The 12,238-nt window shown below is 51.5% G+C and overlaps 1 protein-coding gene across 3 annotated transcripts in view; it reads right to left on the bottom strand.

Moving 5' to 3' along the window:
* The window catches only part of SH3GL1 (SH3 domain containing GRB2 like 1, endophilin A2), a 36,379-nt gene that overhangs the window by 6,381 nt on the left and 17,760 nt on the right, over window positions 1-12,238 (bottom strand). The gene's annotated exons all lie outside the window — the stretch shown is intronic.

The raw sequence follows: 12,238 nt of genomic DNA, 5'->3' as shown, positions 1-12,238 counted from the left end.
TGGCTGCCAGCCTGCAGGAGCAGCCAGATTACTGGCATTCAAGGACAGGTTTGCCACCTTCTACCTGTGTGGTCATAAATAACTGGCTTTACTAGGCCTCAGTTTTTTCCACTGTAAAATGAGGTGACAAGTATGCACTCACAGGGCAACATCCCAGCTTCGGTGGCCTGCTGCATGTGTGTGTGCTCAGGAGTGTGCCTGGTGTACGATAAGCACTGGGTACCCACACTGTCCACACCTCTGACCACGTGTCTTGTCACTTTTCCCATGTGTCTTGTCACCTTTCCCAAGTGTCTTGGCCCTCTATGGGGATTCAGCAGAACTCCAGGGCAGGCCTAGCCTGTCTGTATTTAGCTGTCCCCCTCCCCCCAGAAGTCAAGAAGGAAAGGGACCTTGTGCCCCTGAAAGTTAGTGGTTTTCAACTTGGCTATACCCTGGGAGTCCAGGAGGAAACTAACTGGGCACAGGCGAGAGAGGTGACCACTGCAGGGGGGGGGGGGTAGAAGGAAGCAGGGCAAGGTTGGTGTATGGGGCTGGCCCAGGGACTGTCACCACTTGGACCTGCTGGCTGTGCTCTTCGGAGCACCATCTTCTGGTACATCACAGGAGAGGCAAGGGCTGCCCTCCAGTTTCTGCTAATGACTTCATAAAGAAAAGACTCTGTCTGCCATAGGTGTTTTAGGGGTGTTTCACTTTATTTCCTGAGACAGTTTCGCTTCTTTTGATTATGGGAAAATAGGACGTTCTCAAATTTGGTGGTTGCCAGAGAAGGAAGTGAGCTAGCCGCCTGACGTGAGACACTCTTCTGGTGAACTGGGAGGGGGGCTGAAGCACTGGTGCTTAAAACCACACCTTACGGGCCAAGGGCACCAGGGCCAGACAGCTCGCTCAGTGCAGGGCACTGAAGGGAACAGCTCTCCCAGGGAAGAGCCCCTGTAGCTTCTTCCAGACCTCCTCAGTTCTCCTGGAATCCAGGACTCAGTTTTCCCAAGCTTTCTGAACAGCTCTGCTGGTCCCCCACTCAGGGCTAGGTTTACTTGGCCATCCATGTGCTCAGGTACCCAGGAGGCCTTAGAGGAACTACCAGGCTCCTACCAGTGTCCCCACCCCACCCAACCTGGGAGCTTTGAGCTCAAGTCCCCCTTGTCCCTGCTCTCCAAGGCTCAGTCTTAGAACCAGCACAAACGGATGAGATGACAACAAGAGGTCAAAAGGAAACATGGGAAAACCCAAGAAGCCACGTGCCAACCCAGCAACAGCAACAAAAGGGTACAGTGCCGAGTGTGGAGCTCCCCAGGAGGCATGACTGGGACCCAGCAGAGAGGGGAACTGAGTGGTCCACAGGCAGAGCTGGGAGCCATGTGTGGGTTACAAGGAAGTAGCTTTGGGTGTACAGTGCAGCTCTTTTAGGGGCTGCCTGAGGGTAAGCAGCCAACCCTGGATGCTCAGGGGTCAGGATGCTCTCTAGGTAGACCCTTCCATGGCAGGATAAAGTTCACAGCTCCATTTCTCCGTAAGTTCAAACTGTGCTTAGACTACACAGGTGGCTAGTGAGAGAGTAATAGAGACCCCAGTCCTTTTCACGTTCCCAAATGCCCAACTCACTCAGGCTGCTCTCCCAGGAACCCCCAGGCCTTATCCCACATGGACTCTGAATGGTCATATTTACAATAACATGCCCAGTGACTTCAAAGGGCAGAATCAGTCAGGCCTATTTCAGGCGCTTGCACTGTCTGACAATGACACCTGTGAACCAGGCACCTGGGAAGTGAGCAGGCCTAGACTGGAGGTGGGGCTTCACCTCACAGCATCTACGAGATTTCAAAGACTGGCGACTTTCAGCATTCTAGATCTTTGGCCACCTATGGAAAGAAGCAAGAACTCTGACACACAGGAGAGAAAGAGAATGTGCAACAGAACAGTCCACAAAAGGAACTGAGAAGATGCTGTATTCCCAGACCCGTCAGGGCAGCCACTGGAAGAGTGAAGCAGGAGCCTTTACCCAGGGGTGCTGGATGATGCCCCTCACTGCACAGGCACATCTGTGGTGGCCACTTGGTAGCAGCTGAAGGCGCAATTTGAATCCTGCCAAGTGGACTGTGGCACCATCCACAGGCCTCATAATCGAGTCATCTCAGCAGAAAACCCTGATTGATACCACACGGGAAATAAACTGGCTGATGTGCAGGCTCTGTGACCAAGGCAGAAAATTCACTTTAATGAATTAGGAGTTTTAAGGAAAAAAAAAAGAGAGGAGGAGCAGCCCTGGCTGCTTTAGCTCAGTAGTTTGAGCATTGGTCCGCTGACCAAAAGATCATAGGTTCAAGTCCAGTCAAGGGCACATACCTGGGTTGCAGGTTCAGGGTCATGCAGGAGGTAGCCAATCGATGTGTCTCTCACATCGAGTTTCTCTCTCTCCCCCACATCCCTCCTTTCTACTCTATTTAAAAAAAAAAAAAGGAAAAATATCCTCAGGTGAGAATTAACCAAAAAAAAAAAAAAAGAGGAGGAGGAGGGAGCTGGCATGGAGTAGTGGGGAGAAGGGGAGATAAACAGGGTTGCTTGGGGCTTGGCTTTGCTGTCCAAAATGGGGGCTCCACGTTCCTTGCTCAGTGTCCTCACACCTCGTCCAGACATCATGCTCTGGGCGGCCATGTGCAGTACTCTATGACTGGGTAACACTGGGGTCTCCTGGGGGCAGGCTTCCCCTCTTGCCTCTGCCTGACTTCTCCCTGCCTGTCTATGAATGCATGAGGGTGACACTTTCCACGCCAGGCTATGGAGCATCCCTTTCATCAGCCAGAGCAATAGGCACGGAGACAGTGGCCCAGAGGTGAGACAGCCTCGAGGGGCATCCCTCTGGTGAGGGAGACAAGAACATCAGAGAAAAACGTGATGTGACAAGAGCTGCAAGGAGATGTAAACATACCAACATGGCAGAGGGATGTGCTCCTGTCTGGGTGGGCCGCACAGACCAGTGCTATCCACACTGGACCTCAAAGGCAAGGCAGGGTGTCCTAACAGGCAGAGCCTAGCCAGGTTGGCAGAGGGTATTCTGGGTGAGATGCAAGTTCAGGGGCACAAGTGCCACCATTCCTGATCCATCATGTGCCAGGCACCATGTAGTCATGATCCTGTAAGATGTCATTGTCACGCTTACGCAACAACAATGCAGGGACCAGCACACCCATTTCACAGATGAGGAAACTGAGGGATGAGAGATGAAAGAATTTAAAGGCCGTGCAGCCAAAAGTGGAGGAGGTGGGAGCTGTGCCCAGACCTGCCAGACTGGACAGTCCATCATGTGCTGCGCCCCAAACTGGAAAACTGGTCAACAATGGAATGGGGTGAAGCCTGGGGCCTGCGCAGGGCCCAGCCGGAAGTGGGTGGGGCTTCCAAGGGCTGCGCCCCATGTGCAGAGTGCTGGACTTGGAAGGCCCCAAGAGGCAACTGTGATGATCCTGGGCAGGGCTGAGAAATTCCTGAGTTATGATGCTGTCAAAGGGACAGAAAGGGAAGGAGGGAGGACCCGTTTGCCTCTAAATCCAAATGTGACTCTCCTCCCTTCTGGCTTCCTAATATCTGAAGAGACGTGTGCCAAACACCTCTGAGCAACCTCTCTGGTTTCCATTACAGTCTTTGTCTCGTGACTCAGAGAGTCCATGACATGGGCAGGGCCCCGGCTGGTCTGTTGCCAGGCTGACATATGAAGCCACTGGCCTTCTTGATCTCCCTCTCTCCTTGCACTCCTGGACCCCCAACTCGGAAACACTGGCCGAGACACGAGATGGCTTGCTCTTTGGCTAACCAGACTCTTTCTGGAAAGGTGAGCCAAGCATGCTTCTTGGGGAGGTCTATGCACAGTGCACTGGCTGCCTTGAAGTCTCCTGTTCTCAATGTGTCTGTCCCTGCCTGGAAATCCTCAGTGACCCCGATGTCACCAAGATACTCAGAATGATTTCCAAAGTTGAGGCCTTGGTGAATGGTTCAATTAGGAAATGCTTGCTGATAGGTGCAGCACTCTGATTCCAGGCAGCTAGGAGCTCCCTCATGGCTTTTGAGAGTGAAGACCACCGATGTGGGACTGGGCCATTCAGGAAGAGGCGTCACACAAGTAGAGGCCACAAAAACACCATTTGTGCCCAAATGAACCTTCATACCTTGACTGGGAGGAATCGGAGGTAGAAATCAACCTCTCAACCCAAGGAGATAGGTAAGCAGGAAGACTGACGCTCTAAATACTTGTGGAGCTGACTGACACAGAAAGTCACCACCCCTTTGTTAAACCCTACGGAGGGAGGTGTTCTGACAAGTCAGGACTTACTTTGGCACACTGGGAACTCTGAAATTTCCCTGGATTTGCTGGTACCCTTCATGCCTCTGGGCACACATTTCCTCTCCACCCAGAGATCAAAGCTAAATATATTTTAAATAAACAGCTTCGTGAACGGAAGTGGTAGAAATGATCAACTAGGAAAAAGCTTCTAAAGTTACTTTTCATGTGGAAACCCCAAATTGGGCACTGTGACCACCAGATCGGGTCCCAAGGGGCAGACACAGGCCCACAGACACACCTCCATGTGCAGAGTGTCACAGGTTTGTTAGGAACCTACTTCTGGCAGAAGGAGGGTGGCTTTTGAAGCCCAAGGCATTTTCTCAGCAGAAGGGGCAGCAGCTCAGGCCTGGGAGTGGTGGCTGAGATACTGGCTCAGATGCAGAACCCTCAGGCCTCAGGTCCCCCAGGTTGCAGGGACAAGCCAGCTGCTGGGTCTCCCAGCCAGGGGTCGGGGAGCATGGGGGACTGGCTGTTGCTGTGGAGAGGAGGCTGGCATAGAGGCCTTGGTCAGACCTGGTCTCTCACAGTCTAGGTAGTTTCCCAATACTGGCAGTACTGACCATTTATATCACATGTCAGGGTGGCGCAAGCTCCCCACCTCCTGGCACATATGCCTGGCTCCTGACTCCTCCAGTTTGAGAATAGGACTCTGGGCTGGCACGAGATGATACATGCTTTGCTATCTGGAAGGCAGTGAGCTGACTGACACATGAAACCTCAACTACAGCTTCCTGGCCTGGCACATGCTGTTAAAATGGGGTGGGAGTGGGGTTTAAGCAAGAAAAATTCTCTCCAAGTCTTCTGTCTGGCTTAATTCAAAAGTCTGAGCTGGACATGGCATGGGCACTGACAGCAAAGCAGAAACTGGCCATTGGAAAGAACTGATTTTAGAGGAAGTGGTGAGCCAGATGACAAAGCTCCTCTAGACATAACCCAGGTGCAGCCAAGTCCTCACTGTAAAGCCCTTTTGTAGGTCTCAGTACCCGCAGCCACAGGTTCCTCCAGGGCAGAAACTGAGATAGCTGCTCCTTCAGCTCCAGGCTGAGAATTTTTCTTTGTTGTAAGCAAAGTTGCCAGACCTCTGCAAGTGCCTGGCCCACTCCTCATGCTGTTGTCATACTGCTTTTCTGCTGAGGCCTTACAATGTGCCACCAGCTGTAACCCTGCAATCCTTCATGAGGACCCCTGGGAGCTCCTCTGCCCACCTGAACCAGGCCTACCCCCACCATGGCTTGAACTTGCATCAGTTTATTCGCCAGGACCCCTGGGCAGTCTCTTGGCTGGTCTTCCCTCCTAGACCTTGCCCCGGCCTCCTGTCCAGAACCCTCTGTGCGTTGGGGCCTACCGCCCTCTCCAGACTACTGTCCAGGCTTTGCACCACGGCCCCCAGACTTTTCCCCCTCGTACCCTGCCTGTCAGTTCTGCTTGGCCTAACCCAGAGTAGGACTGTGAGGTCAGAGGCTTCAGCTTGGGCACGACTTCCCATTAGAGCTGCCCACACCTTTCAGAGCACTCTCAAGTTCTAACTCTGCATGCCATGCATCCCACATTTGTCTCCAGTAGCCAAAGGCAAGCTCCTGAGTCACCCCACATGTGCTTTCTGCTGTCACCAAGCACATCGCCCAGCACTGTGCATGGAGTGGATTCCATCTGACAGAATGGCTGGCCTAACGCCCTACACTCAAATCACCCTGAAGGGCCAACTCTTCTTGCTGGCTCGTCTGCCCCCACAAAGAGTGTGTGCTCTTGGACAGGGTCAGAGGGGAGTGTGGGCTGTGACCAAGCCCCTTCCTTTCTGGGAGGCCCTTTCCTCATCTCCCAAAGGAGTGACTAACAAACGAAGGAGCAGTAGTACAGGAGGACCTGAAGGCTGAAAGAGATCTGTGGCCATGGGCTCTACATTCCCTCAGGTGAAGAAAGCCAGCTTCTAATCGAAGCCCTTATGGCTTACAGTAGGAGGCAGGCCTGCTGGAGCTGAGAAGAGATCAAAGAATCTGTATTTTTTAATACTTCTACGAGACATAGCAGACACTACATAGCTCCTTGGACCTGCTGCCCCACTGGCCCTTTTGTCATCCTTGAAAACCCCAAGAGGAAGGAACAGAGCCGTCAGGACCTCCTGTGCCCACAGGGTCCAGCTACAGCCTCTGGGCAAGTGTCTCCACCTTATAAATGGGACAACTAAGGCTCTAGGAAGTGACGTGTCTTGCCCAAGGCCAGGTAGTGTAGCGTGTGTTTGTGTGTGTATGTGACCCCAAGCCAGACAGTACAGGTAACTAGGTCCCCAGTCTTAATCACCAGCTCTAAGGGCTGCCCTGAACCTCTCTGATCTATTTCCTCATTTTCAGAGACTGGCCAGGTCTGTCAGTGGCCTGGCAGGACAAGGGGGCCGATAACAATTGTGGGAGACTGAGGGCCAGTGCTCAGGATTGGGTCCCACCACTTTAGGAGAGTATTCCAGCAAGTGTGAGGCCATGTCTCAGGCCCCTGGGAGCAGGCCCAATCCAAGTCAGTGCCCCTGGCTGTGCCGAGGGTCTTTACTTCTGACTGAGATGCCAGCAATCAATTGAGGCTCATCTCCTAGGAACAAGTTGCATCTGGACCTCTTGCCAGAGCTAATATGTCTAGATACACATCAGCCTCATGCATTTTATTTTCTTATCTTGGAGACAAGGCAGGAGGGCTGCATGTCATACAACTGGGAAAATCAATTTCAGATAAAAACTTATAAAAAGAAACACCCAATCCACAAACAAATGAGGCAATACACCCCCTGGGACCTGCCTGGCAGGGCAGCATCAGCTCCATACCACTAATAGCGAGCTGGGTTCACTGTGAGGAGCTGCTGGTGGCGGGTCTATAGCAAAGCATGACTGCTATGCTTATGCACAGAAATGATGGGGTGTTTTTGCAAACTAATCTGTTATCGATGGCAAAGCTGATGCAAAAGTGGCTCTTCAGGAAGAGAAAGGAAATAGGGCTTAGAAATCCTGTGAGGCACAGGTCTGCCCAGCCTTTACAAGGCACCAGAACAGCCTCTGCATTAAAAATTGTGACCACAGCCTACTGCACAATAGGCTGTAGATATTCAGTACAAGTGTCAGTGAAGGGCTAAAGGTACTCGAACAATGACAAGCTAGGGTGAACAAGTGACCAACCTAAAAGCCCAGAGCCCCTGCTTTCTGGAACACAGATGCCATGTCCCTATCTCTAAGACCTCTTCCATTTTTAAAGGTCTGAGAATCCACCTCTTCCAGGAAGCCCTCCTCATTCTCCATCACCCACCTTCTTACCCAGACAGGGGTGACCTGGGTGGTGGCCACCTCTCCCACCACACCATGGCACCTCCTCTCTCAAGCTGCCCCCTTTGGACCTCACCTTGGACCAGGTTCGCCCGGGCTGTTTCCTGTTCCACAAAGGTACTCACCTCATTCCCACCTCTTTGCGGCCCTCCTCCCACTGGACTATGAACTCAGAGTGAGCACCTGGTCACTGCAGTACCTGCGATCACAATGGCATCTAAGACTCAGGAAGCGCTTAGCTAATACAGCCTCATGGAAATCTGATCTCATCCCATCACTCCACTGTGGCTGAATTCTGGGAAGACAGTGAACTGGGGAGATGGCTGGATGAAAGCCCACCCCCCCATCCCCAACCTTCCTTTATGGGAAGTTCAAGTTAGGCTGGCTCTCTGGCTGGAGGCTACCTGTCCAGCTCCCTTACTCTCTGCCCAAGGTCTGCCCACAGCTGGCTACCACACCAGAGAGTGCAAAGGTTCTGGAAAATCTGCAAAGACAAAAAATCTAAGCAAGCCAGGCTTAGGGTGGCTTGAATCCAGAGGACCTCATACCCAGAAGTGGCTGGTTTGTTATCAACAGGAACCCCCATGAAAGCAAAGGGTCTACAGTTAGGGAGGATAGGACACAGAAAAGGAAGGCTGACAGGCAAACAGGTCATGAAGGCCAAAATGAAATGGCCTAAAAACACACACCAGGTTGGAGCAGGGAGGTGTGTGTGTGGGAACACACTTAGGTCCCCTGTGGATTGTTGGGAAGGACAGAGGGTGGCCTGGGATCTCCTCCACCAGACAGCCTGGGGCAGAAGCTCTGAGTGGGCACTAAGGAATGTGTTTTCACCTGGCTCAGATGACAGGTGACTCACAGCCATGGTGGCTCACAGTCACCAAGACCAGTTTCTTTAGGTGTGGCTACCAGCAGCACCTGGGCAGAACACAATCCTGGGACAACTCTTGGCACTGGCACTGCAGTCGAGCCCCTACCACGGGTTAGTGATGGGCACTGTGAGCTAGTGCCATGTATTCGGTGCCAGCATCTTGTCACCCTACACGACCACACTTTCATCTGTAACCCATCCTATTTGTCCAGGGTCACATGCCCTTCTAAACTGCAAAGTCAGTCTTAGAAACCTGGAGCTGGAAGGAATCTCAGAATCACTGTCCAACCTCAGCTCACTCAGGAGGAAACCAATGGGACCAAGGAGGGAGGAGCTGCCAGGTCCAGGTGGGCCATTGCAGATGGTCATCAGGGCAAACTATTCCTGCCCCACAGCTGCCACCCACCCTGCAGTGAATAGTGGGTGAGCCTTTCCTTTCTAAGGATGCAGACACATGTCCACTGACACCACCTCTCATGCCCCAGTGATGGGTGAGCACCCAGACTTCGAGGTGCCCAGGTCCTACCTCAGGCCACAGACAGAGAAGAGCAGTTCTCAGGGGCCCTTTCTCCTCCTGAGGCTCAAATTCATTCTAGCAACTCCACTGGGGCAGCCTCACCTCCCCACTCCAAACACACCCTGTCCCCAAACACTAACTTGCCATCATCAGCAGTGCTGGCTACAGTGACTGAGTTAGTAGAGCACCACGGGCCTGGTGTCCAGTAGGTGCTCAGGCAATCACTATCTTTTGAGATAAGTAAGCAGGCCCCACCCTCCAAAAGCTCGCTCTCAAGTGTGTTAGTAGTAAGCCAAAACAAAGGTATGCCCGAGGCCCAAGGCAAACCAGGGGATGACAGAGGGAATGGAGGGGCTTGGACCACAGAACAGGGACTGGATCTAGCTCTGTCCACCAGGCTGTGACTTTAAGCAAGAATGTGGGCCCCCTTGAACCTGTTTCTTTAACTCTAAAATGAGGTAATGACAATGATGTGTTGTGGGACTTGGGTGTTAACATGCTTTAAGTACCACAAACTGCCCTACAAATACGAGCCTGCCCTAGGCTGTGTGATGCCCTCAGGAGGAAGGAATGAGGTGAAGAGGGCCTTGGGCAAGTAGCTTGAGGCAGGGTCCAGGACATGGGCAATAGGAATGCTGGGGTTTCTGGAGTGGAAGGTTTGGTGTGAACTCTTCTTTTTTTTTTTTTTTTTTATCCTCACCCGAGGGCATTTTTTGCTCAGGTAGAGTGGGAGGGAGAGAGAGGAGGAGAGAGAGAGAGAGAAACATCGATGTGAAAGGGACACATCAAGTGGCTGCCACCCGCACGACCGACCAGGGCTGGGGACAAACTGCAACCCAGGTACATGCCCTTAGCGGGAACCGAACCCGGGTCTCTCGGGACCGCAGGCTGATGTTCTAACCGCTGAGCCAAACCGGCCAGGGCTTCTTCTTCTTTTTTTAATATTTTTTCTTTATTGATTTTTAATTTTTTTTTTATTTTTTATTTTTTATTTTTAATCCTCACCCGAGGACATTTTTTCCATTCTTTGTACAGATAGAGTGGGAGGGAGAGAGAGGAAGAGAGAGAGAGAGAGAAACATCGATGTGAAAGGGACACATCGAGTGGCTGCCACCCGCACGACCAACCAGGGCCGGGGACAAACTGCAACCGAGGTACGTGCCCTTAGCGGGAACCGAACCCGGGTCTCTCCGGACCGCAGGCCAACGCTCTAACCGCTGAGCCAAACTGGCCAGGGCTCTTTATTGATTTTTAGAGAGAGAGAAAAGGAGAGGGAGAGAGATAGAAGCATTGATGAGAGAGAACATTGACTGGCCACCTCCTGCATGCCCCCCACTGGGGATCAGGCCCACAACCTGAGCATGTGCCCCGACCAGGAATCAATCTGGTGACCTCTTGGTACAGGGTCAACACTTAACCACTGAGACACACTGGCTGGGCTGAACTCTTCGTTAAGAAGAGGGAACACAACATCCTGGTAGCCCTCCTACGAGGGATCTATATTTCTGCACACACATCACCCCACACACCAGGACATGTGTCGATAGTGAGTTGATTGCTTGCTCTTCCGCTGTACCAAAAAGCCTTAGAGATCAGTAATGGGGTCTAAACCAGACTCCAGGAAACTCACAGCATCAAGGACATTTGTTGATTGACGACCATGATACATATTTGTGAAGCTCTGTTTGGAGGAAAGGTAGGGAACAAAGTGCCAAGAGATAAAATGACTTGTTTTGAAGGAAGATGGGTAGGAAATCCCCCCAGACTCCATCCATCAAGAGCAGCATCCGGTACAAAAATGTTACCATGTCTGACCTGAGCACAACTGTCTCCAAGCTACCCCTCCTCTTTCAAACAACTGGTCTGCTGGCAATCCCTGATCACACTAGGTGACTTTCTGTCCTTCATCCTCACTAACATGCTTCCTGCCTCCTCTGGGACACCCTGCCCTCTTTCCTTCCAGTTTGTGCAAATCAATTCCACAAAGCTGTGCTTACACTCTGGGTATGAGGATTCCCCCTGGAGTAAGTCAAAAGGTCTTGCTGCATTTGCCAAGATGGCTGTACAGTACTGACTCAAGGTACCCCTCAGCAAAGATGGTTTTTCTTTTACTTTCTTTTTTTTTCATTTTTAAAATCTTTTGTTTTTGTTTTTAAAATTTTTTTTTCCATTTACTGATTTAGAGAGAGGAAGGGAAAGGGAGAGACAGAAATATCAATGAGAGAGAACATCGACTGGCCGCCTCCTGCCTGCCCCCACTGGGGATTTGGCTCACACCCTGGGCATGTGTCCTGACCAGGAATCAAACCAGCAACCTCTTGGTGCATGGGTCAACACTCAACCACTGAGCCACACCAGCTGGACAGAGATGACTTTTCATCTTCTATTTTTCCTTTTTGCAGGAGAAAAGCTGCCCTGCCCTGGTCCCCAGGTCTTGCTTCTCTGCGGTCACAGTGTGATGGGTACCTGGTGTGGCCACTTCCTAAGCTAGGAGTCATAAGAATATTCAAATCTTTCTCCACGCGAGGATGATGGTTTAGCAGCCAGGGTCCCTCCTCCAGGCACCCAGCATCTATAGCAGCTACCACTCCCATGAATAAAGTGACCCCACAGATAGACAGTGTCTGGGCTCCAGGAGGAGGGATGAGAACACAATAGGGCAGGACAGTGACCCAGAAGCCCCAGCTCCAGTACTTGCCAGGAAACCCTGCATCCCATCCCCCTTTCCTTTCTCCTTCCTATGTCTAAATTCAAAGCCAACATCCCAGTCACCTCCCTGTGAATCATCCCTGGTTTTTCCTACAGGGCATTTGTCATAGGACCCTGTGTCACTGTACTGGTCCTGTTTATTTGGGACACTCTCCTGCCCTAATCTGAACATTTGGGGTCAAAGTCAGATAACAGACCTCCCTTTTTGAGAAGGTCACTCTCATTCACTCAACAAATATTTACTATTTATATGTGCTAGGTATATGTAGAGAAAAAAATATATGCACCCAAAAAATGATAACATAAGGACCTCTGATAAGGAATTTACAAGGAGAAGCCACTTTCTTCTGTGGGGAGGGACCATGGAGAATTTGTAAGATGACGATTCTGGACTTGGCTTTGAAGAATGGGTTTAAATTAAACTCAAGAAGGAGAAATGGATGTGATATGAGGAAAGGCAGAGACAAGGGGACACAGGGATCTGCACCAACACAGAGGACAGA

Source organism: Molossus molossus, unplaced genomic scaffold (genome assembly GCF_014108415.1).
Source record: "Molossus molossus isolate mMolMol1 unplaced genomic scaffold, mMolMol1.p scaffold_m16_p_4, whole genome shotgun sequence".
Taxonomy (NCBI): domain Eukaryota; kingdom Metazoa; phylum Chordata; class Mammalia; order Chiroptera; family Molossidae; genus Molossus; species Molossus molossus.
This window is presented reverse-complemented; position numbering and strand designations above follow the sequence as displayed.